The sequence below is a fragment of the Branchiostoma lanceolatum genome, chromosome 16 (assembly GCF_035083965.1).
Source record: "Branchiostoma lanceolatum isolate klBraLanc5 chromosome 16, klBraLanc5.hap2, whole genome shotgun sequence".
Lineage (NCBI taxonomy): Eukaryota > Metazoa > Chordata > Leptocardii > Amphioxiformes > Branchiostomatidae > Branchiostoma > Branchiostoma lanceolatum.
Window position 1 is genome coordinate 15,117,835 of NC_089737.1, and position 22,889 is coordinate 15,140,723.

Below are 22,889 nucleotides of genomic sequence, written 5' to 3' on the forward strand. Positions count from 1 at the left end.
ACCGTGAAAAAACTGTTGTTGTTATTTTATGATTCCTTCACACATCCGTTCTGTAAATCACTTGCTGCCAACATGAAATTAAAGTTCAGTCAACATGTCAATTCTTTCACCGTGAAATTTTGCTACTGTGAAGATAACGTGCATCACAGTACGTAAAAATGTACAACTAGCCCCATTGGCCACACTAACATGGACTATACAGTAGGAAATGACGTTGCAATTTGTTCCGACTGGAGAGGAAGCTTAAGTTATCCCTAGTACCAGAGTAAACTGACGTGCTCTGAATACGCTGGTTACTTTCTCAGTTTAAGGGAACAGTGATATTTGATCCAAGCTACGTTCCTGTTGCTGACTTCATGTTTTTAACTTTATCTATATTCCAAATCTCCAAATACTCGTTCAGAACTTTGGGGCAGCTTTTCTGTGGAGTGTCTTAAACCAGTAAAGCAACACCCTGTGAATTGTTTGATCCCCCGTTCATGGCCATAGAATACATAACCATGTACAACTAGCACCATTGGCCACACTAACATGGCCTCATCATCATGGCTTGCAATTGGCTTGACTAACACGGCCTATACAGTAGGAAATGACGTTGTAATTTGTTCCAGCTGGAGAGAAAGTTTAAGTTATCCCTAATCCCAGAGTAAACTGTAAACCGTACATCAACAGCCTGTGAATTGTTTGATCCCATGTTCATGACCATAGGATACCTAAAATGTACAACTAGCACCATTGGCTCTTTAACATGGCCTTTCCAGTATGAAATGACGTCGTAATTTGTTCCTACTGGATCCATGGAGAGAAAGTTTAAGTTCTCCCTAATCCCACAGTAAACTGACAGCTGCTCACTGCGCTCATAACGATCTCCCGACGTGTTATTTCAACACTCAGGCTTATTTCCAGGGAGAATACAATGCCATTACGCGGCATTATCGCACACTTCCTGGATTATAAAAAGCGAACGTGTACTTTAATATTCATTACTCTAAAGACAAGTGGTACTTGATGACTTTCATTCGCCTTCTCGCCATATGGCCTTTGAGATTTTCTTCTTTATACTCTCGATAAACCGTCGGCGTTTAAAGTCCCTGGTTTCATGTCATATTGCATATTTCTCACTGGAGACGAAGGTTGAAAGCATCTGGAGGGCAGTATAATTTACAACGTGTATATTGCAAGATTTCCCCTCTGGACATGTTTAGGACCCCGAGCAGACTTACGGAAGTTGTAAAGTGTATAACGTATCTCTCGCTAGAGACCCTCCTCGGGTTGAGTGACCCTGCAGAGGATGAGTAGTGTTGTAACGTTCAGCTTGTCTTAGATAAAAAGAGCCGAGGCTTTCAATGAAACAACCTTTGAGGCTCGTAAAGATGCAAACTCAGCTGATGGAATGGAAGCAGGCAGCACGCTTAGAATAGAAGCTGGGATTTTTTACCACGTAGTCTTAGAAAAACCTCCCCTTTTCTGACATTGAAAAGTGCCCTGAAAATCCATCTCATACGCCATGCTATCTCCATGTAGTAGCGTCATATGATCATTTCGTATCTTATCTTGAGTTAGACCATTTGTTATCTGCTTATCTTTGTTGTGTCGTTATCACATTCTACATACCATTTTACTTTTTTCATGTATCCAATATAGATAATTTTCAGTAGTATATAGAGAAGGAGGGCAGAGTATAAGCCGTATACCTTTTCCCTCACCCTGCACCTGTTTTATCTATTGTTTATCGTTTTATGTACTTTCTCGTTATACAAATAGATTATAAAAAAAGACGTTGGGCCTGGCTATTCAACGCGTATTCTGGACACACGAGGAAAGCAAAAGTAGACTTAGATATTTCATAAGACGAAACAGATAAAAAGTCTACTATGTACAACTGCCATAATTCGAGTCATTGTCACTTGTCCTTCTGTTCGCGTGCGTAGTCCAGTGGTTAGCGATCTTGCCTCTGGAACAAGAAGCCCCGGGTTCGATCCCAGCTGTGTCGCTCACCCGACATGCACGCTACCGTTAAAGATCGCAGTCCTTAGGACGGGACGTTAAGCCGTGGTCCACTGTTCATTGTGCTTGTCGAAAAGAGCTAGGGGAATTTCCCCGGTACAATGAACCTGTAAATACTGTACATAGCGTCTGTCTTCTCTGTCACGACCAGTGGAAGAGTAGCTCATCTGTTCATTGAATTCATTTGAGCTAAACTGGTTCGAGATCCCTTTCCTTTCCTTTCCTTTGTTCACCAGTTTCGATAGATAGTTTTGAGGCCATGCACGCAGAGGGCAGTTCTTCTGTGAGATATCAATGGCCAAAGACCTACGGAGGCGATTACATCAAAGGATAACGTTTCAACGACACGCAAAGCTCCCGTCGCGTGCTCACGATTCAGCTCTCAATCTAGCCTAAGCACGCGCCTCGGGCCATGGTACGTCAAAAGGGAAGATCCGTCATTAGATAGCCACCATGTATCATGTTGAAGGGTATTAATGGCCGGAGTGGTGGGATAAGGCCAAGGCAAGTGAGTGTAAGCTTTCCGTGACTTCTCAGTTCTGACTGCCTTGAAGGTAAAATGTCAATGATGTCAGATAGCTTATCTTTAACTGTGGCAAGGCTATATTTTACAATAAAGAATACCCCTTTTATACCGTTACACAAATGAGTCCAAACAGGCTAGGGAACTACATTTACCTTATCAAGATTACTGCTATTTGTATTGTGGCACTTCTAAAATAAGTTATAAAAACTAGAGTGCAGTGCCACGCTGTCCTTGTCTGTACAAAAGCAAAATGAATAAAAGATAATAATGATAAAAAGGGAAAGACTTTATCTAAAGGCTCAAGCCAAATTAACTAGACCCGCAGCACGTTGGTGGTGTCGCTGCGTCCTAAACTGGATTTGTGTTACCCTTGAATTTGTGTTACCCTTAAAAATTGATGGGAATATCATTCAAAATGTATACGTATAACCAAAAAGACAACAGAACACACAAAGCTTTAAAAGATTCATTTTTTGTCAATGAAATGCGTTGAGTACTTTGTCAATATGATCGACCGCAGCGACGCCGCCAGCGTGCCGCGGGTCCAGTGAGAGGGGGGCTTGACGAAATCATCAGAGCGTGTTTATCTAGGGATCAAGTTAAAGAAGATCTGGAAATCCGCCAAGAAATAATGCAACACGCTGTCTACATCCACTTTCTGACCCGTATCGCTGTTACGTGCTAAAAAAGATTTAAAAAAAAAAAGACTTTAACTAATGACTAACGAGATCTTCAGAGCATGTTCATCTAAAAGATCAGGTTTAAGAAAGTCTAGAAATCCGCCAGCAACACGCTTTTCACAGCCACTTTCTGACCCGTATTATTGCTGTTACGTGCTAAAAATGCTTTAAAAAAAGACTTTATCTAATGACTAACGAGATATTCAGAGCATGTTCATCTAAAGGTACAGGTTTAAGAAAGTCTAGAAATCCGCCAGCAACACGCTTTTCACAGCCACTCCTGGCCCTATCTCTTTTACGTGCTAAAAATGATCAAAAAAAGACTTTATCTAAAGACTACTGAAATATTCTGAGCGTGATCAACTTAAGGATCAGGGTTAAGAACGTCTGGAAATTCGCCAGCAACACAGCCACTCTCTGACCCGTATCTCTGTCACGTGCTGAAGAGAGCGTCCTTTATCACAAAGTCCCCGGAGTCTCTGATTAATTCATTCTGAGAGGACGGTACCATAGATGTCCCGGCCCCCTGTATGCAATGTGACTGGGATGTAAGATGAATAATGAATGAATGTAAAGGACAGTTATGGGTGTGGCTCTACTTGGTCATCTACAATATCATTGTTCCCTGTTTTATGACATTTTAGTAAATCCACATCATTTTGTGAAAAAACAACAACAATTAGCTTTGACATTTGCGGGCCATGCAAGCCATCAAAACTTACAACAAAATTCTGTAATATTTGATGCCTTTTATTTTGTTCTATTTTTCATTAAAGAATGACACTGAAAACCCTAAGATTTAGATCAAGAATGTCCCTTTCATAGACAATAGCTTCATAATGATTTTGAAAGCTGAAAGGAACTTGAACGTGGAACATGAAAATGTTACGTTAATTTCCAGCTAAATCCTGCGTTGGCCCAAAAAACAGTTACTCAAGCAACTGGATAAAACTTTGAAACAGAAATTTCAGACAGTATCCACTGTCTTTCGTCATTGACTAAAGGATAGAACTGGAGAATGAGGTTTTATACCAAGACTCTGAATTGAAATGTTGATAATGTGAAGGCAATTTAGGATGCGTTTATGAAGGTTAGATATCCATGTAAACAATATATAAAGACAATTCATACTCTATAACTGGATAAAATTCGGAGATTCCATTCCGGACGTTTCGAGTGACATCCATCACTCTTTTGCAGCGTCACTAAAACGTCCGGAAATAAATCTCAGAATTCTATCCACTTGTAGAGTTTGAATTGTCTTTATATATACAATTTAGGATCATGGTTCATGGCACAAAACTTAGTTCTTCAGTTCTATCCTTGAGTCCCTGACGAAAGACAGCGGATGCTGTCTGAAACGTCTAACTGTTGCAAAATTGTATTCAGTCGCTTGATTGAAGTATTTTTGGCATATCGTATTACCTGGATGTCTAACCTTCATCAACAAACCCTGCATTGTCTTATTCCTGCCTGTAGATAGAAACATCGCACGAGACCAGCTTCTAATCTGATAAAATCCCGGTCCTACAAAGCGCATTACCCGGCGATAGAGGTGATCAATGGTCATAAATCTACTGACTCATTGCCTAGGTATCTATCATCATCATCATGGGAACCAGTCGTTAGCATGGAGCACCAGCTTTGAAACAAGGAGCTTAAGCTTCACCTGCACATATACATCTTTACTGAAATGATGTACAATTCAGAATACTGGATGCTATATATAAACTTTGTATTATGCTTTAACCGGTTGAAGAGCATTGATTATGAGGATGATACACATATACATCTGGGCATTATGAAAAGTCATGGAAATGGGGTCGGTAGTTTTGCTGATGTTGCTTGATAGATTATTTGATATTTGTACTTCTCTGTCGCTCTAAGATGCTTACAATACGGTTTAACCTATAACCCGTCTTCAAGTACCTTCTTACGCTGCTTTGATGGTAAAACTACTTTTCACACATGCCCAAAAACGATCCGAAGCAATTTCAAGGGGCACAGGAAAATGGTGAAAATCTGTAGATCACCTTGTGATAAAAATGAGCATTAAACATAAATCATCTGGCAAAAGGGCTCTTCCTGCGTGTAAACCTTTGTGAGAGGGATAATCCTTTATTTGACTGTAAGCAGCAGAATTTATCAGGTGTTCTCAAGACTGTAGTAAAGAAAATCTCAATTTTTATTTTACATAGATGATTTTATCGTACGGTTATAAAAACGTTGTTGTAAACGTAGATATACTTGACTGAGATAGGTAGTCTTGACAATAAATCACAAAGTTTTCTGCAGTCCATATAGGACCCACTACTTAAAGATAAAGAAACGTCTTATAGCATCGATCACATGTCTCACTGCCATTGCCGCCCTCGGACTTGGCTACATCCCAGACTTCTCCGAAGGTGAAGGGATAAACCTGTAGTTCTCAGAAGACATGATCATTTGTCAGTAGTCCCAAGACAGGGATTACGGTATGAGTCGTTGCCTCCAGAAAAAAGGATGACCATACTTCATACTACAAGTGGTCATTTTTCCAGGAAACTTTGCTGGAGTCCTGGATATTGCATCACAGGGCGTGCTGTTAGTATAGAGATAAGAACCCACTCCTTTACTTATAAGTGAATATATTTTCAATTGAGAAGAATTGCGCTGAAATATCGCAGCGGTGGGTGTTAACGATCTGATAGCATGGACATTGCTTAAATAGGGTTCGTCGACCTCAGGCGAGATCGATATTCTGATTCCAACTTTGTGAGTACTTTATGTACGTTTTCTTTCTTAGTATCCCACGAAAACAAACTACCAGACTGATAGTTGGTGGGAAAATTTAAAAAAAATATTCAAATGATAAGCTTTACCATGAACTACTTCTTCGAAATCTTTGAAATCTTTATGCGACATACCACGCTAGCACACTCTAGATGACAGAGTCTGAATAAAAATGGTATTTACATTATGTAAAACATTGAGCACTAGTATTTTTAACACTTTGCTCGTAAGCGAATATTTACAACTTCTCAACAAGTTAAAATTAGATTAAGAGCGTTGACGAAATTTCATTGACTTCACTATTTACAGTACATATATAGTATGTAGTCGTCTGTTCATTCTGGTATTTGCATTAGCACACCAAGTACCTTGAATGCATGTATTCCGATATCACTTCGTCTGTGTGGTCTCATTTTGTAATCGTACACATCGTACACTGTTCCTTTTTTCATGCATATGTCAGATTATATATGCATGGATGACTCGTATTCCATACTGCACTGAGCATGTCTTACCTAACAGACCCGTTGTGTTGGTGGCATGTGCGTGTGCACTTTAGTACCCCCGCTGTGAACATAATGCGTGGGACCCGTATTAAAGAGACAGTAATATAATTCACTCTATGACACCACCGGATGAAAACGTGTTATGAATCAACTCAATCTGTTGCTAACATCCAGCACAAAACAATAAACTACTTTTTTTTTTTCTGTTGCATCTTTTCAATAGACTTTTACATAGCCAGCAATTGAAAGAGAAGAGGCGGAGAGAAAATACATTTTGTTACATGTTTTGTACTACCTTGAATGTGTATAGATTCCTTTATATACTTGGATGTTGATTAGGACCTCAATCGTGCAATCTGTATCTTCTTATATTCTGTCCGTCAATCGTCTTCTCATTTATGGTCTCAATCAAAAGCAGACCGATTTTAGCTTCTCCTGAATAAAAAAAGATCCAAACAAGGAAATAAAAAGCCTGTGTTAGTCTCATCACCTGTGGTGGAACACGTCACGAAGGTGAAACATTAGATAGACTTGGCTAGTGCAAATGTGCTGGATCAGGATTCACACTGGTTGTGATCCTTAAACAGAGACAGCTGACGACACTACCTTAAGTCTGTATATGACTGTATTTTGTCACGTGATGATCAACATTAAGTCACGTGACAAGAGAACTCCGCTTCCCAAAAGAAGTAACTCTTTTGCCATGTGTAGGCATTTATATATTTCGTCAAAACAAGAACAAAAATGTCTTCTTATAGGTTGCCATCTGAATACAATGACATCACTGTATAACACAAAAAACTGCTCTTCATCTTTAAACCACCCAATTATATATGTACAAATCACATTCTTAGTTTTCCTCGCACTTTTAAAAAGTTTTGGAACGTTTAGCAAAGAGTTTGACATATGTCATAAATGATTTAGCTTAAGACTATAATAAGCTATTTCCCACATCAATATTTGGCACTAGGTTAAGTTATTCCTACCCATGACGCATCTAAAAGACATTTCAAATGAAGGCGAGCTGCGAACATTTTCCCAATGGAGAAAGTTATCGCGTCATTTGTACGCAGTGCATGCCCGATACTTCAACACTTATACCCAACAACTCCGGATTCAATTATGCAGAAGTAAGACGTTTTCTAGGGCAAATGTCACAGAAGATATCGTTACAGATTCCCTACAAATATAGAAGATTTAGGACCGCTTCTAACCCCAGTCTCGGTTTGAGATGTTATCGCGACATGTTTACCGAGTGAGTCGACCGAACACAAATCACGGCGTAGGATTGATGGGACGGTAGCGCAGATATGGCCATTCCACGCGCACCCCGGAGGCGACACTTGTCATGTTGGCGGACTGGGAGAAGGAATACAAATTGCTGAACGCATTTGTCTTCGGGCAATTCGTGTCGTTAAGCTTCATCTCTGTAGTGTAGAATGTAGTGACATGTTTTTTTGTCATTTTAAACGTTACATGATACGTGATAAAGGGATTAAGATATGAATACACTCCCAATTAATTGCAAGCGTTACACTACCAAAAATGGTATTTGTTATTTTTCCTGTTTTCTTGTTTTTTCTTAACTGGTGGACAACTTTTCTTATACTAAGAATTTCAAGAATGAATGAGAAAGAAAACTTGAAGAATTAGTCTAATCTTTTTCATGGAAATTCTCATAACAAGGAACACTTTCCTAATTCTATTAAGTTAATTAACTTTATAAGACACTATTTCTCAGCAAGTTTTTAGCCATTAAGAATTTCTAGAAATCCAAGTCTGAATGTCTTGTTTTTATTAACCTCAAGATTATTTTTCTTGTTTTGTTAAAAAAATATAAGATTTTCTTCTCCCCTCTCTTGGATTATCTTGCTCCAAGAAAAAATTACTTTTAGAAAAATTCTTAACTCGTGAACAAAATGGTTTTCTTAAACACAGAAAGTTTTCTTCTTTTCAGAATTGTTTTTCTGTGTATAAGAAGCAAAAAAAATAAGAAAACAAATTTTTGGTAGTGTACCAATTAACGGTCATGAAAGCCATGAAGCTCAGGAACATGTTCAATATCTAGGGTGGACCAACCTGTTTTGGTCAATTCAAACGTTACATGATTCCTGATGTCATGAAGGTATTAAGATCTGAATAGACTTCGACTAATTATTTATTCATTTATTTATCTTTATTTATTGGTTTGGCTGTTCAGCACACACAGCCAGGGCTGCCCAACTAGCCTGTTGTTATTGCAAAGGGCTAGCCCTGCTGACAAAGACATGGCAGTACATTGGAACTAATCATCTTAAGCGTTACTAGCAGTCATGATTGTCATAAAGCTCAGGAGCATTATCAATGGATGGACCTTCATGTTTTGTTTGATTAAAACGTCATGTAATAAAGAACTGTAGATCTGAATGCGCTTTATCCCTTTCATGCACGCTTGTGAACACCAGAGAGCTACGACAGCTTGCATGAAAAAAGACACAGTGGAAAAAAATGAAGAAAGACTAAATGCGGCCAGAGGTTGTTTCTACAACTACCTGAGCTGCAGAATACAGTGGATAATCATCATCATGGGAACATCATCTTAGTACGGAAGATGCCGTTATTGGCAGTCACTTTCCTCTCATGATAATGTAAGCTTTGCCCGGAGCCATGTTATCATTCATTTTCGATACAGACATTTCTAATGCACCTTTTACTGTTCCTTTAGGCAAAAACTACATCTTAGCATTGATCCAGGATACATCTTAGGCCACTTTGATTTGATAGTATGGATGACATCCACGCGCGCATCAATTTTCGTCCATTCCAAAAAAAAAAAAAAATTAGACCATACTGTAAATCGTACAAAGCAACTACAAAATGAGCAATCGTGTTCCGTAAATTCCAAAAAGTTTATTTGGAAAGCAGATACTAATCTCGTAGAACGCCAAACTCGAAGAGGAAGATGTAAAAGACCAAAAATGAAGAATCCATTATTCGGTATGGCATTCCCTGTATGTTTAGTCATTTGTTGAATATTTCTATTCGCACGCTCGCATCAGTTTTGGGGTTCCTAGACGACGTCATCCATATAAGTAAATCAGCATGGCCTTAAATCAACATGGTTTTGATGTTTCAAGGCAAAACAACAGCAAATTGGGAAACTTATAATTGACAAATCTGAAAAATTTGATATCAGTGAAATGTAACGGACTGGTCCTGGAAAATTTTTGATTAAAAAGGACCAAACGTTGCTTTTAAGACAACCTAACCTTACACCGGAAGGAATCGTACATAAAATGTCAACAAGGGCTCAAATTTAGATGTCCACAAATAAGCTCTTCGGATAGCAACTCCTGGACAAATCACGTGTTTATGTATAATGAATATATGTCCTGGTTGAATATGTGGTTGAACATATTCAGATTTCAAAATTTATGTAGATCTTTATCGGGTACATTTTGTTTCAGAGTAGATTTATAGCAACGATATTTTAAATCCCGGTAAAAACATCCTCCCTCTCCGTAAGTTATAGCGAGGCAGCTAGTTCCTAACCCTGGGACCGGGCTACAACAAGAAGCGATCCATCACTCCACAAGCAGGGATGTTGCCATCATTCCTGGCTTGCTCAGGGATTTGCCGTCATGTCTTGTCTCCTCTACTGAGAGGACGCCCCTGCCAGCTAGCATTCCCGTGCCATTAGCCTTTGTCCTAGGCAATGTACGGAATTCGGAATGGATTATCGGTGTTACTGGGAAATTGAAAGGGTCGCCTGGGCCTGGGTACTCCCCAGGCGACGGACACATACTCGGCTGATGGTGACATCTATCACGGCGGTATGACCATCGCACATGTACGTTGCGTGCGGATGGGCCGTTTTATACGTCATCATCTCACATTCCAGGAACAAAGAATGGCATTCTTTTCTTCGAAATGGCCGGTAATGTGCTGGCGCACCGGCATTCCAGGAATATCATGCGATGATTATAGGTTGTAATGGTTATTGACGATACTGTTGCGTGACTTAGAGTCTATCTATGCCTGTATTTTTCATTCTTGATATGAAACAAAGGCCCTCTGGACTGAGGTATTGGTGATTTGTTGAAGTCTAATGGATTAGTGTGCTTTTGCAAACACGTCAGTCAAAAAAGTAGAATACGCCTACGTTAAACTCACATAGAAAGCGAATGCTCCATTGAAAACGACATTTGTTAAAATCTAATGCATGTGTGTGCTTTGGTAACGCGTACGTTAAATTCTCATCTTTAATAGAAAACTAACGCCCCATTGAAAACGACATTTGTTAAAATCTAATGCATGTGTGTGCTTTGGCAACGCGAGTCAAACCTTTTTACTGCATTAACTAACCTTATAAAACCCATTTGATGACGATATCAAAGTGCAACCATTGTCAGAGAAAATGAACATCATTCACACTACACCATGTAGCTCTTGGGAGACAACTACGGACAACTCACACCAAAGCAGATCGTTCCACAGTCGACCGATGATGATGATATTCATACATGATAAAGCGTAATAAGATCTTGGTAGATTTATGACCATCATAGTTTCACTACATGGTCTGTTGAAGGGCACTCCAAGGATTCCAAGCCATCGGGGATACGATGTCTCAAGCAATAAAATATGTCTGAATTGAAAATGGCAGTCAACCAACTATTTCGTTCATCTCAGCCATACTCTCCATACAGAGGAGTGGGTCCGGTTGGTTTTTTTTTTCCTTTATTAAAACGAGACAAAATAGAAAGCCTTACAAAAACACCTAAAACACGTCAAAACCAGCCTGACCCATTCGTCTGCTTGGAGAGTATCCCAGCCATGGAAAACTTCCAAAATTGATAATAGGTGCGTTGCCAACTGATATTCGAAAATTAGAGGTTGAGTACGTTAAAGGTCAATGAGGTACTTGACAGCATCAGAGCATTGTGGAATGTACAGGCGGTACATATTTTGTAAACATTACCATTTGCGTCAATGTCCTTTTGATCGGTTGGTAAGTCCTATTGCTGCGCTGCTGTATCCAAAATATGCATCAACACACCTGATGTCGTCATCAGTGACGTCAGTACCAAATACCACACATAGTTAGCAACGTCATCAACACAAACTACAAACATCATGGTCACTAACCCAGAGCATCCTTAGTAACTACACTAACACAGAAGACACCTAACAACGTCACCAACATACATTACAAACAGCACTGTCACTAACTTAGGGCATTCTTGGTAACTACGCTAACACAGAAGACACCTTAACAACGTCAGCAACATACACTACAAACATTACCGTCACTAACCCAGAGCATCCTTAGTGACTACACTAACGCAGAACACACCTAACAACGTCATCAAAATACACTCCAAACATTACCGTCACTAACCCAGAGCATCTTTAGTAACTACGCTAACGTGGATCGGAAGACACCTTAACAACGTCACCAACATACATTACAAACAGTACTGTCACTAACTTAGGGCATCCTTAGTGACTACACTAACGCAGAAGACACCTTGACAACGTCATCAACATACATTACAGACAGTACTGTCACTAACTCAGAGCATCCTTAGTAACTACACTAAAGCGGATCGGAAGACGCCTTAACAACGTCACCAACATACACTACAAACAGTTCTGTCACTAACCCAGAACACACCAACGCAGAAGACATATTAACAACGTCACCAACATACACTTCAAACAGTACTGTTACTAACCCAGAACATCCTTCGTAACTACTTAGTAACTGCACTAACGCAGAAGACACCTAACAAAATCACTAACACATACTTCAACAGTACTGTTACCAACCAATGATACAGGGCACCTATACATCGTCACGAACACAGAAAACACAATGACGTTACCAACTCAAAACAGCTCTAGTACAATATAGTAACTACACACTCACACACCTCGTAACTCTTCTAACACAGACCAAGGAACCCCTTCCTAAGTCGGTTCGTTCTCGGTCTAGAGTTATCCCTCCCACTACTGTCAGCCACCCATTTCATGTTGGCGCTCCCTCTTGAGATTGATTAACTGAAAGCGCGCATTCTTTTGCACAACACATTTCATATGAAAGGCTGCTAAAAACCTTTGAAGGTTTTTTGTTTCAATCTTGTTTTCTCGATCGTGCCTAACGTTACACGGAAAGATTTGCGCGAGACTTAATGAGTTTTCACTGAACTATATGAACTGAAACGGCGGAATCAGAGTCAATTTTCAAGTCCATAGTTTTAACCATCTTGACTATGGTTGGGATATGTGATAAAGAGACCACCACGGATATTGCATCTCAAGGCATAACCCCAGACACTGGGGAAGACCCCTAAGTGATACGAAGACAAATCGTGAAAGCCACAAAACTTCCTATTCAAAAAAAAAGGTAGCAGAGTCTAGGGACCTTGACTTTGCAACGTGGAGAACCTGGCGAAGGCAAGCAATGAGTCAGTTCCTGGCCCAGGTACTTAGGTAGGTAGTGAACGCCCTGCAGGACGGAGAGAACCAGAGCTTTTCGTGTTGATAGATTCGTTACAGGACGTACAGATGACCGCAGTTGTTCCTGAGGCAGTTGGAGGACCGCAGTGAGCGGACCATAGATCACCATGGAATGCGGAGCTTCTGTATAAGTTCGAGGTTTTACTATAGGGTAGGGAAATACGTATGATACATCTAGGCTGGAAAACTATAAGTGCTACGTATACCGAGAAATATTGGTACAAAGCTCTTCACTTGGAATGCAGGGAACAACACATACCTATAAACTGCTTTTGTTGTACAAGTGCAAAGATGCACTATAGCTTACGGAAAAACGTACAAGTATGTAACAAACATCAAGGCTGGAAAACTATTTGCTGCCGAGAAATATTGGTACAAAGCTCTTCACTTGGAATGCAAGGAACAACACATACCTATAAACTGCTTTTGATGTACAAGTGCAAAGATGCACTATAGCTAACGGAAAAACGTACAAGTATATAACAAACATTAAGGCTGGAAAACTAAGCGATGTCGAGAAATATTGGTACAAAAGCTCTTCACTTGGAATGCAGGGAACAGCACATACCTATAATAAGCTTTTGCTGTACAAGTGCAAAGATGCACTATATCTTACGGAAATACGTACAAGTATATAACAAACATTAAGGCTGGAAAACTATGTGCTACCGAGAAATATTGGTACAAAGCTCTTCACTTAGAATGCAAGGAACAACACATACCTATAAACTGCATTGTCTGTACAAGTGCAAAGATGCACTATAGCTTACGGAAATACGTACAAGTATATAACAAACATCAAGGCTGGAAAACTTAGCGCTGCCGAGAAATATTGGTACAAAGCTCTTTATTTGGAATGCATCGCAGAACACAAACCTATAACCTGCTTTGTGGGCTACTAAGTAACACATACACGTTTGTTTATCAGTAAAAGATACATGCGAGCCCTAACACTCCCTTGAGGTTCTATACATCCCAAGCTCAATCTGGAGAAACCGTGACAATGAGCTAAAATCTGTAATGAGACACTCTTGGGTTCATTTCCGAGGCTTCCGAAGATTCAACAAGATACAACAAGCTTTCTCATTGATCAACTACAAGATGCATTTTTTTCTACATTTAATTTGTACTACTGGGGATAACAATGGTCAAAATACCTTTAAAATCTTTTTAACCAATCAATCCACAAGCCCATACGCAGAGATAGCAATCCAACATGTTAGAAAATGGATAAAATTTCTACCATTCTGCGATTTCCCTTTCAGAAAAAAATCTAAAAGCTTTGTATCACTGGGCCAAAAAGGCAAAATTTTGCAATCGCAAGAAAATATGTATACATATGTTAACTGATATGTTTAGCTTTAAGTCCATACAATATAAGAATGTGCAGCAACATTGCCTACCTTCTCTTCGCTACCTATGCGCTCTCAGTCGCTGCCCGCTTCTCCGCCTGCTCAGTCGGTTAGTCTGAAATGAAGGCTTCACGTTGCGCTCCTCCCTACCCCTAAATACTCCTCCTGACGCAAAGTTTGTAACCAAGGAGCTGGTCTCCACCAACTCACGACGCCGCTGCACCTTCCGCCGTTGCCACCACACACACTGCCCCGGCCGCTAAAGAGAGAGATCTTGAGATTGGTTCTGCGTAATTCGCTCGCTCGAATCAGCTGCCGGCGCGTGGGAATTCAATTCCCCAATCGCACTCGTTACCTTCCGGACCAATTACCTCCGCCCCGCGGCGTCTCCGGCCGTCGCGCGTTCATAAGGTGCAATTTGAACGTTAACGCTTCTACTCGCCGGCGGGGAAAGGCAATAGAAGACCCGTAGGGACCTCAGAGGAGCCTCGGTAAAGATGCCTATCTCTACCTACACGTCTTTAATACTGCTATGTTACCGATTCGCAGACACGCTTGTAGATAAGCCGGGGAAGACAGATCGCTTTATTTCACTGGTGTTGACAGGTAGAGGAGATATGGAGAGAATTAGCTAGCGGGCTCTGCGCTAAGACATGCAGTTCACATCTTAATCTTCGGCGATCGGGGTATAAGATCCCTTAACGTTACATCCTTAAAATTCACATTAGGAAGCTTCGCGTCACGTTGAGAAGATTATATCTTCCTTCCGCACGTATGTTGGTGATTTTACCAGGAACAAAATCACATATGTTCTACATCCTGAAATATTTTCTCTTTTTATCGCCCCAAAACAGGGACGAAAAGTTCCTTCATTGACTGTTTTTTCTTAAGAATAGTATTTATCAAGTGCTATGTCTGACATATTGCTCGGAGGTGTCTGTGGTTGTACAATCACCTAATTCACACCTTCATGACGTCTGCTGACGTCACTGGACTTAATTATGACGTAAGCTGAACTGTTGTAAGTGTCTTTATCTGAAGTCTACAAAGCGTGTCCCATTTTTCGGGGCAGAAATAAAAGGACCTGAATCCTAAAACTTAGCCTTAGAGAATAAAAAGATATCAAAACATGAAACATACTTTATTTTAGTCCATTTCAACCTATTTTAACAAGAACTGTCTATTATCATTACAATTGTCATCTTGCTATGACGCCATTTGCCGTAAGATCCATTATACTGAACGGCATAAGAGGCACTTGAAAAGCTTAACCCACAGAAGAGCCCTTGAACCAGCTCTTCAAGGTGTCCCGACTTCACACGACGCCACATGTGAAAATCAGAAAGAAATGGTGGTAGGGTCCATGTGATGTACTTCGATCAAATGGAAACGAAAGTAACTTTGAACGTCAGAGTCTTCTAACACGTACAGGACTTGCAAGAACGTCAGTTTGAACTTCAGGGTCTTTTAACACTTATGGGACTTGCGAGAATGAGAGTCCTGAATCATCTTCCCATCCACCAGCCTGAAAGAACAAGATACAGCTCAGAACTTCACTCAATGTTCTTCTATCCTGTTGATTTTAAATTAATGTTAAAACAAATATGATAAGACACAGCGTGGTTCCTGAGTTGAGGTGATAGACGGTGAGGTGGTTTATATATACGTCAATAGTTAAGCCAACTTTGTAAATCAATGTTTTTATGGCTCATTCTGCACAGTCAATGTCTGAGATACTTGCCAACATATATTGTCGTATCTACTTCACGCTGAAGACACAGGCTAAAGCCCATGTCACACGTGTGCGTATAGCCGTTGCATGTGAGTTACGCATTGTCATTTTTTCCATATTTTCCACAATACGCATCTCACATGCATCTCATTCGATTTGTGTAAGTCTAGTGGCATGATAGGCATGATAGTTCAGGGTATGAACGAAATTACACTAATAAGCAAGTCATACGTTATAGATATTTTCGATTATCTTTAATGTATGTTTGAGGCACATCTTACAGATGAATAATGAAATGAGAGTCACACATTCGGCAAAGTAATCGAAAAATTCCACAACTGTTTTGTGTACGGCTGCGTATTGAATTTTGCCCACGCGCAACTCACACGCAATGGGTATACGCTCAAGTGTGACAGGGCCCTAAGACAAGTTTGGTACCGCATTCTTTTTGCTGCAGGGCCACCTACCACCGAGAACTAGATCCAGTCAGTACTATCATGACGGATGCAGCAGAGAGACTACCAAAACTTAAGCTTCAGACTCCGGTTGAATGTGTAGAAAGAATATATGTATAATGATTTATGTGCATTGACAACACATGATGGATTTCTCGCACTGCTCATGGGGATGCGCCGAGGCCAACCGACATGAAAAGCCTGGCTGGTTTGAACTGATTGTACATCCCGGCTTAAGAAGAAAAATAGTCTAAAGTGAGCTGCACGTGTGGCAAGATTACCCGTGCGTCGGTAGCTATTGTGTAGCAGCGTGGTAAATATTAGGGTTGTGTTTTATGCTAAAAATAGACCAGTAATGATAGTAATTATTCACTTAACGTGTTGCAAAATACCCATGCTCAACTATGTTGAATGACGGAGTTACAATAAACATATGCAATTATACCCACCCGTGCCATAGACTGATAATGTTCAAATTGCCCAATTGCTCTTTGGGGATTTAAGGATGCCATGCACTCTATAACCATACGTTCGTTTTATTTTCAGTTTCAGGGCAATGAAAATCTGCCCTGTATCGCGACTCTAAAAGTACAATAATACGTTTTGGAACAATTTTACTTGCTCGGAGTAACCATATGGTATGAGCACGTAGGTTCCTAGTGTTTCCTGAAGAAACCTGCCACGTTTAAGGCACAGATTTCTGAAGTCATATCTTCTTTTACTATATTCAACGGCTGTTAGAGATAGTTTTCAATGGTACTGTTAGATTTTCGCATCTTAAGCTTAACCTTAAAGTAATAACATATATAATTGATCAAATCTGATTTTTCTGATATTTGCTGAGTTTATTTTGGACTGCTTACAATACTCAGACATTACGAGTATGTTTTAATTTTCAAGCATAATGGAAAGAAATCCGTCGCTGAAACAACAACGACTAAAACACATTTCATGAATGAAATCTTATTTCACTATAAATGGTTATTCACAACGATCTTCAGTGGTTCTGTTTCATTTCCACATTATGAACAGCCTGGTTAACCACCTGATGGATTGTCTGTGCAAAACAAGAGAAATTGTGAGTCATGGGGGACTGCACCCAGCCACGTTTAAGACATTTTCTATAAATGATATCCTCTATTTCAAAATTTCATCCAGTTGCTCGAGTAACTATTTCTAATATATCCTCTTTCACTATGAACGTTTTCAATGGTTTTCTTACATGTCCACATAACGTACAGCCTGCTTAACCACCGAATGAATTGTCTCAGCCAAAATAGAAATAACGGGTCTAGGGGGACTGCACACATACAGTTTAAAACGTTTAAAACACATTCAATTCTTTCACTATAAACGTTTTTCACCATCTTCAGTTGTTTGTTTTTTTGATAGTTTTCTTACATTTCTACATAACATACAGCCTGTTTAACCACCAGATGGATTGTCTCTGCCAAAAGAAGAGAAATGACGGGTCTCGGGGGACCGCGCACGGTGGCAGCAATCAGACGGCGATAGTGAACTTCCCGGACCAGCTGATTTACCGGGTGGCATTTACCGGCTCATGTGGGGGCTGCTGATGAGTAGAGGCTGGTGATGGCGTGACGTGACGCATCTGTCAACGGCCGGGAAGAGGAAACGTTCTTCTCTAAGCCCCCGCTTCTTACGATATGTTTCTTTATGAAACTCTGCATTTTAATTCATTAAGTGATTCTTCAACGAAGAACTAACGAAGAGAAAGCGTGTTTTTCTAACCCCCTACTTTCTACGAGATTCTTCGGTCTTAAAACTCGAGGGAGAGAGAGAGAGAGATAGAAAGAGAGAGAGAGAGAGAGAGAGAAAGAAAGAGAGACAGAAACAGAGACACAGAGAGAGAGAGAGAGAGAGAGAAAGAGAGAGAGAGGGGGGAGAGAGAGGGGGAGAGGGGGGATAGAGAGAGCGGAATAGAGAGAGAGAGGGAGAAAGAGAGAGGGGGAGAGAGAGAGAGAGAGAGAGAGAAAGAGAGATATTAATTGAGTGATTCGTCAACGAGGACGCGTGCTTCTCTAACCCCCTGCTTCCTACGATAAGTTTCTCTCTCAAACTCTGCAATCAAAGTTAGAAGAATACTTTGATAAGGCATTTTCATACATTGAGTGATACGCCAACGTAGAGCCTGGAAAGAGGAAGCGTCCTTCTCTAACCCCTGCTTCCTATGATTTGTTCCTTTCTGAATCTCTGCAATCAAAGTTAGAACAAGACTTTGATAGGGCATTTTCATTTCATTGAGTGATCCGGCAGCCTTAATCCCTGCAAGATTAAAGGTCTAATTGACGGTAAATCGTACAGAGACAGTACTTTGAAACTCTCATGTTTCTCCTTCCACTTTGATACGTGGTGATTGAATACGAGATGTGGAGGGTAAGATGTAGTTTTACCTGCCTCTGTTCGTGCATTTTCTCAGGGGAGGTGACATCACAAAAACCTGTTGTGGTGGACTCAACAAGTGGAACATAACAGCTGACATGCTATACGCATCTCTGGAACACAAGCACTGGCACTGCTTGTATGCAGCTGTCACTGGCAAAGTTAGATTTCATTCTTCTTGGCGTAAGTTCCTGGAAACATCTGTTGCCTTGATAAATGATTTCCCGTTTCTATGAGTCAGCAAACATAAAGCTGCCTAAGACGACCCCTGTGAAATACAGGAAATGCACTAAGACCTTTTGAGTGTCTTAAGAGACTTCTAACAAAGTCGTTATAATTTCAAAGTGAGTAGGAGTGTCAATGACTAATCCTTATGTTTTCTGATTCAGATAACCTTTGTCATAGTGCCTAGCATTGGGACATGGACTAGCATGAAGGCCATGGTGTTCTGGTTATCAAGGGACTTGATTTATTATATGAACCTGAACTTCAATGGAATAAAACATTGCCCATGCATGCTAAATCCTTTAAATCCATCGTGCGCACTGATGTTGCATGATTCACCATCATAACTTGTTGACAGTTGAGTTAGCCAGAAATCCCAATTTCCTTGACACTGTTGTTTCGTCAGGGATGGAAATATACCCCGAATGTGTAGCTTAGTGCACGTAATACTGGAGCTATGCAGGTATTTCTGATATCTACCTGTACGTATACCTAACCTGCACAGGTCCATGAACAGGTTAAAGCAGGTAAAATTGGAGCTGTGCAGGTATTTTTGATGTCTACTGCACTTAATCTGCACTGCATCTGGTCCATGTACTGTGTATATAATGCTTATATGTATTCTCCAAGCAGTGGTTGGTGGGGAGTGTCGACAGAAAACGTGGCATATGACAATGTTCTCAACCAACTTCTGCTTGTTAAGATAATTCTGCATGATACCTTCACCGTTATAGATGTGGAGATTTCGATCCCAGATTATGAATCTCTTTCTGTACAAGTCACAAACCCTTCTCGGTGCTATACTCCAATCACAAGTAGCTTTTTCGTGTTTGCTGTAAGAATCATTACATTTTCTAGGTCGATCCATGCTTCCCAAAAATCTACGTTTCCCGCAGAGCAGCACAGTGAAGTTAATATTTGCTTGATGCAGATCATTCTGCATGTTACCTGCACTGTTATAGGCGTGGAGATTTCGATCCCTGACTACAAATCTCTTTCTATACAAATGACAAAATCTGTTCGGTGCTATACACCAATCCTATTACCGGACACGACCCTTTACAGGGGCCAAAACGCCGGTACCGGCCTCTCACAGCAGGGTCACTACTTCTCATGAAAAATTCATCGCATGAAATATTCAGGCAGGGGCATTGATAGGGAAAGTATGTAGCTTTGACCCCAACAGTAACATAAAACCGTCATCAGGGCGGTAAGAGCGCCCGGTGGGGGTAGTACGGGCGGGTTATCCGGGTAAGGTGGAGAAAACCGTGATGTTTATTGGGCGGAATAGGCAGCAGAGGGATTGGGACAGATTTGTAGGACAGCCCATGGAGCTCACAAGCTTTCTGTTGGATGGTCTCTTCTGTGTCAAGGGAAAGATATACGCACCATATAGTACCTGTAAGTCAGGGTTACGTGGGCCTGTTTGTTTTTCAGCAGTACCTTGAATGGTGAAGTTCAGCCTTGAAGGCAACGACCGGTTGAGATTACATGCTGGTAAAACCCTCCTCTCACTGGACCCGCGGCACGCTGGCGGCGTCACTGCGGCCGATCGAATCGACAAAGCACTCAACGAATTTCATGGACAAAAAACGAATCTTTTGACAGCTTTGTGTGTTTTATGGTCTTTTAGGTCATACTTGTACGTTTTGAATGATATTCCCATTATAAAGTCAATGGTAACACAAGTCCAGTTTAGGACGCAGCGACGCCGCCAGCGTGCCGCGGGTCCAGTGAGAGGGGGGCTTTAGAGACAGGAAGTGAAGTTTCACGTAATCACTACTACATCCTTCATGAGATGAGGCTGAAAAACTGACTTTTTTTATTTCATTACAATCCTCAAAGATTTATTTGATCATCAAGCAACCAGTTACAGGAAATTTGGAGCAGGCTCAATTTGAGACTGGGAAATTACAAAGGAACAATTCACAAGGCTGCCCTATTTTCAAAGAGAGAATCGTTTATAATGCGATCCTTTCATATTCATGATATAAGAAACGATTACCTTGTTAGCCTGGAGGGCGCTATTGGCGCCGTATTTCTGATTAAATGGTAATCAACACATTTAAAACAGTCTTAAGAAGTCTATATCTATACTAGCTGTTTGCTTCAGCCGAAAGAAAGTCGTGGTTGCTCTGTCTGCATCTTTGTGGTGTTTGTGTGAACTTCTGGTAAAACCCAACTTAAGATGAATCCGTCGGTCCCTTACGAAAATCTACAGCCCGCTGCGCTACAATGGCATCGCCAAAAGCAACAATAACGTAACTTTATACCTAGTGACGCCTCGGACCACCATCGGTCACTTCGCGAATGGCTCTATAAATCACACGCACATCTGTCAAACTGATAAAGAAAAGGGCATAACACATGGACATGGAACGGGTCAAACCCTTAGAGTGTTAGTAAATTTCCATGTTTGAAACGGGAAGACATACCCGCACTCCTCTAGAACAACGATTATGTAAACATTGTACTTTGAATAGAGTAGAAGACGAATGTCATTTTGTGGTAGAATGTGTATTATATACCAAAGAAAGAAATGAACTGTATAAACTTGTAGAAAACCTATTTCCCTACTTCACACATTTAAGTACTGTTCAAAAATTCATATTTCTAATGCGACTAGACAAACCTCCCATTGAAAAACACGTCTGTTCTTTTATATCTACTATAACCGAAAAGCGAGGAGAAGTAGAATTTATTTAATGATAGTCATATTCTTTTGTATCCGCTAACTGTACTTGTATTATCTTTTGTTGTGACCTGTACTTAGCCAAGTGTGGCAGAAATGTGCAATAAAGGTCTTCATTCATTAAAGGATGCTGACGACGACGTGTCTGCATCTTTGTACATCAAAGAAAAGTCTCTCCGTCACGTGGACAGCACTGCGGGGGGAGGCTGACACCTGCCACTGCCAGTCACGATGATCAATACTCCTTTTCAGATTTGATTCAGTTTGGGCTTCAGGAGAAGTCATCTGCGTCATTGTGTGGGGGAATAGTATATGGGGGTTGCAAAGTTGGCATTCCGGAACCATTTTAACTTCAACTTCAACATTTTGGTTTTGCTGATGTACGACTGTTCATACAAAGAAAAGGACAAGTTTCGCTTTGGTCTATATGTTTTATATTTGGCCATAAGTGTGCTATGCCCGGTAGTGTGGAAAATGAAGAATTTGCCTCCTCAGTGCCATTTAGTCTCTAGGTATTTTTTTTTTACCACAGGAGAATCCTCAAACTCATACAGAGATAGTTTGTATTAACCTGACGATCTATACTCCTTTTAAGATTTGGTTCAGTATGGGCTCCAGGAGAAGTCATCTGCGTCATTATTTGAGGAAATAGTATCAAGAGATTGCAGAGTTGGCATTCCGGAACCATTTGTATTAGGTTTTGCTGATGTACGAATGTTCATAGAAGAAAAAGTACACCTTTTGCATTGGTCTATATGTTTTATATTTGGCCATAACTGTGCTGTGCCTGGTAGTGTGGAAAGTGGAAACTAAATAACCTCTGCTCGTCAGCGCCATTTGGTCTCTATGTACATTCTTCGACACACAAGAACCCTCAAACCTGTCTCAACAAGTCTACATCTCTGTACATCAAAGAAAAGTCTCTCCATCATGTGTACAACACTGCGGGGGGAGGCTGAAACCTGTCACTGCCAGTCATGCTGATCAATACTCCTTTTCAGATTTGGTTCAGTTTGGTCTTCAGGAGGAGTCATCTGC

At 40.6% G+C, this 22,889-nt stretch overlaps 1 protein-coding gene across 1 annotated transcript in view; it reads right to left on the minus strand.

Annotated features, from left to right (window-relative positions):
* LOC136421903 (prorelaxin H2-like) overlaps positions 1-14,630 on the minus strand; it is a 51,572-nt gene extending 36,942 nt beyond the window's left edge. Inside the window, exon 1 of the mRNA XM_066409474.1 lies at positions 14,396-14,630. The gene's annotated coding sequence lies outside the window, so the exon portion shown is untranslated. The remainder of the gene's footprint in view (positions 1-14,395) is intronic.
* Positions 14,631-22,889: the final 8,259 nt, after the last annotated feature.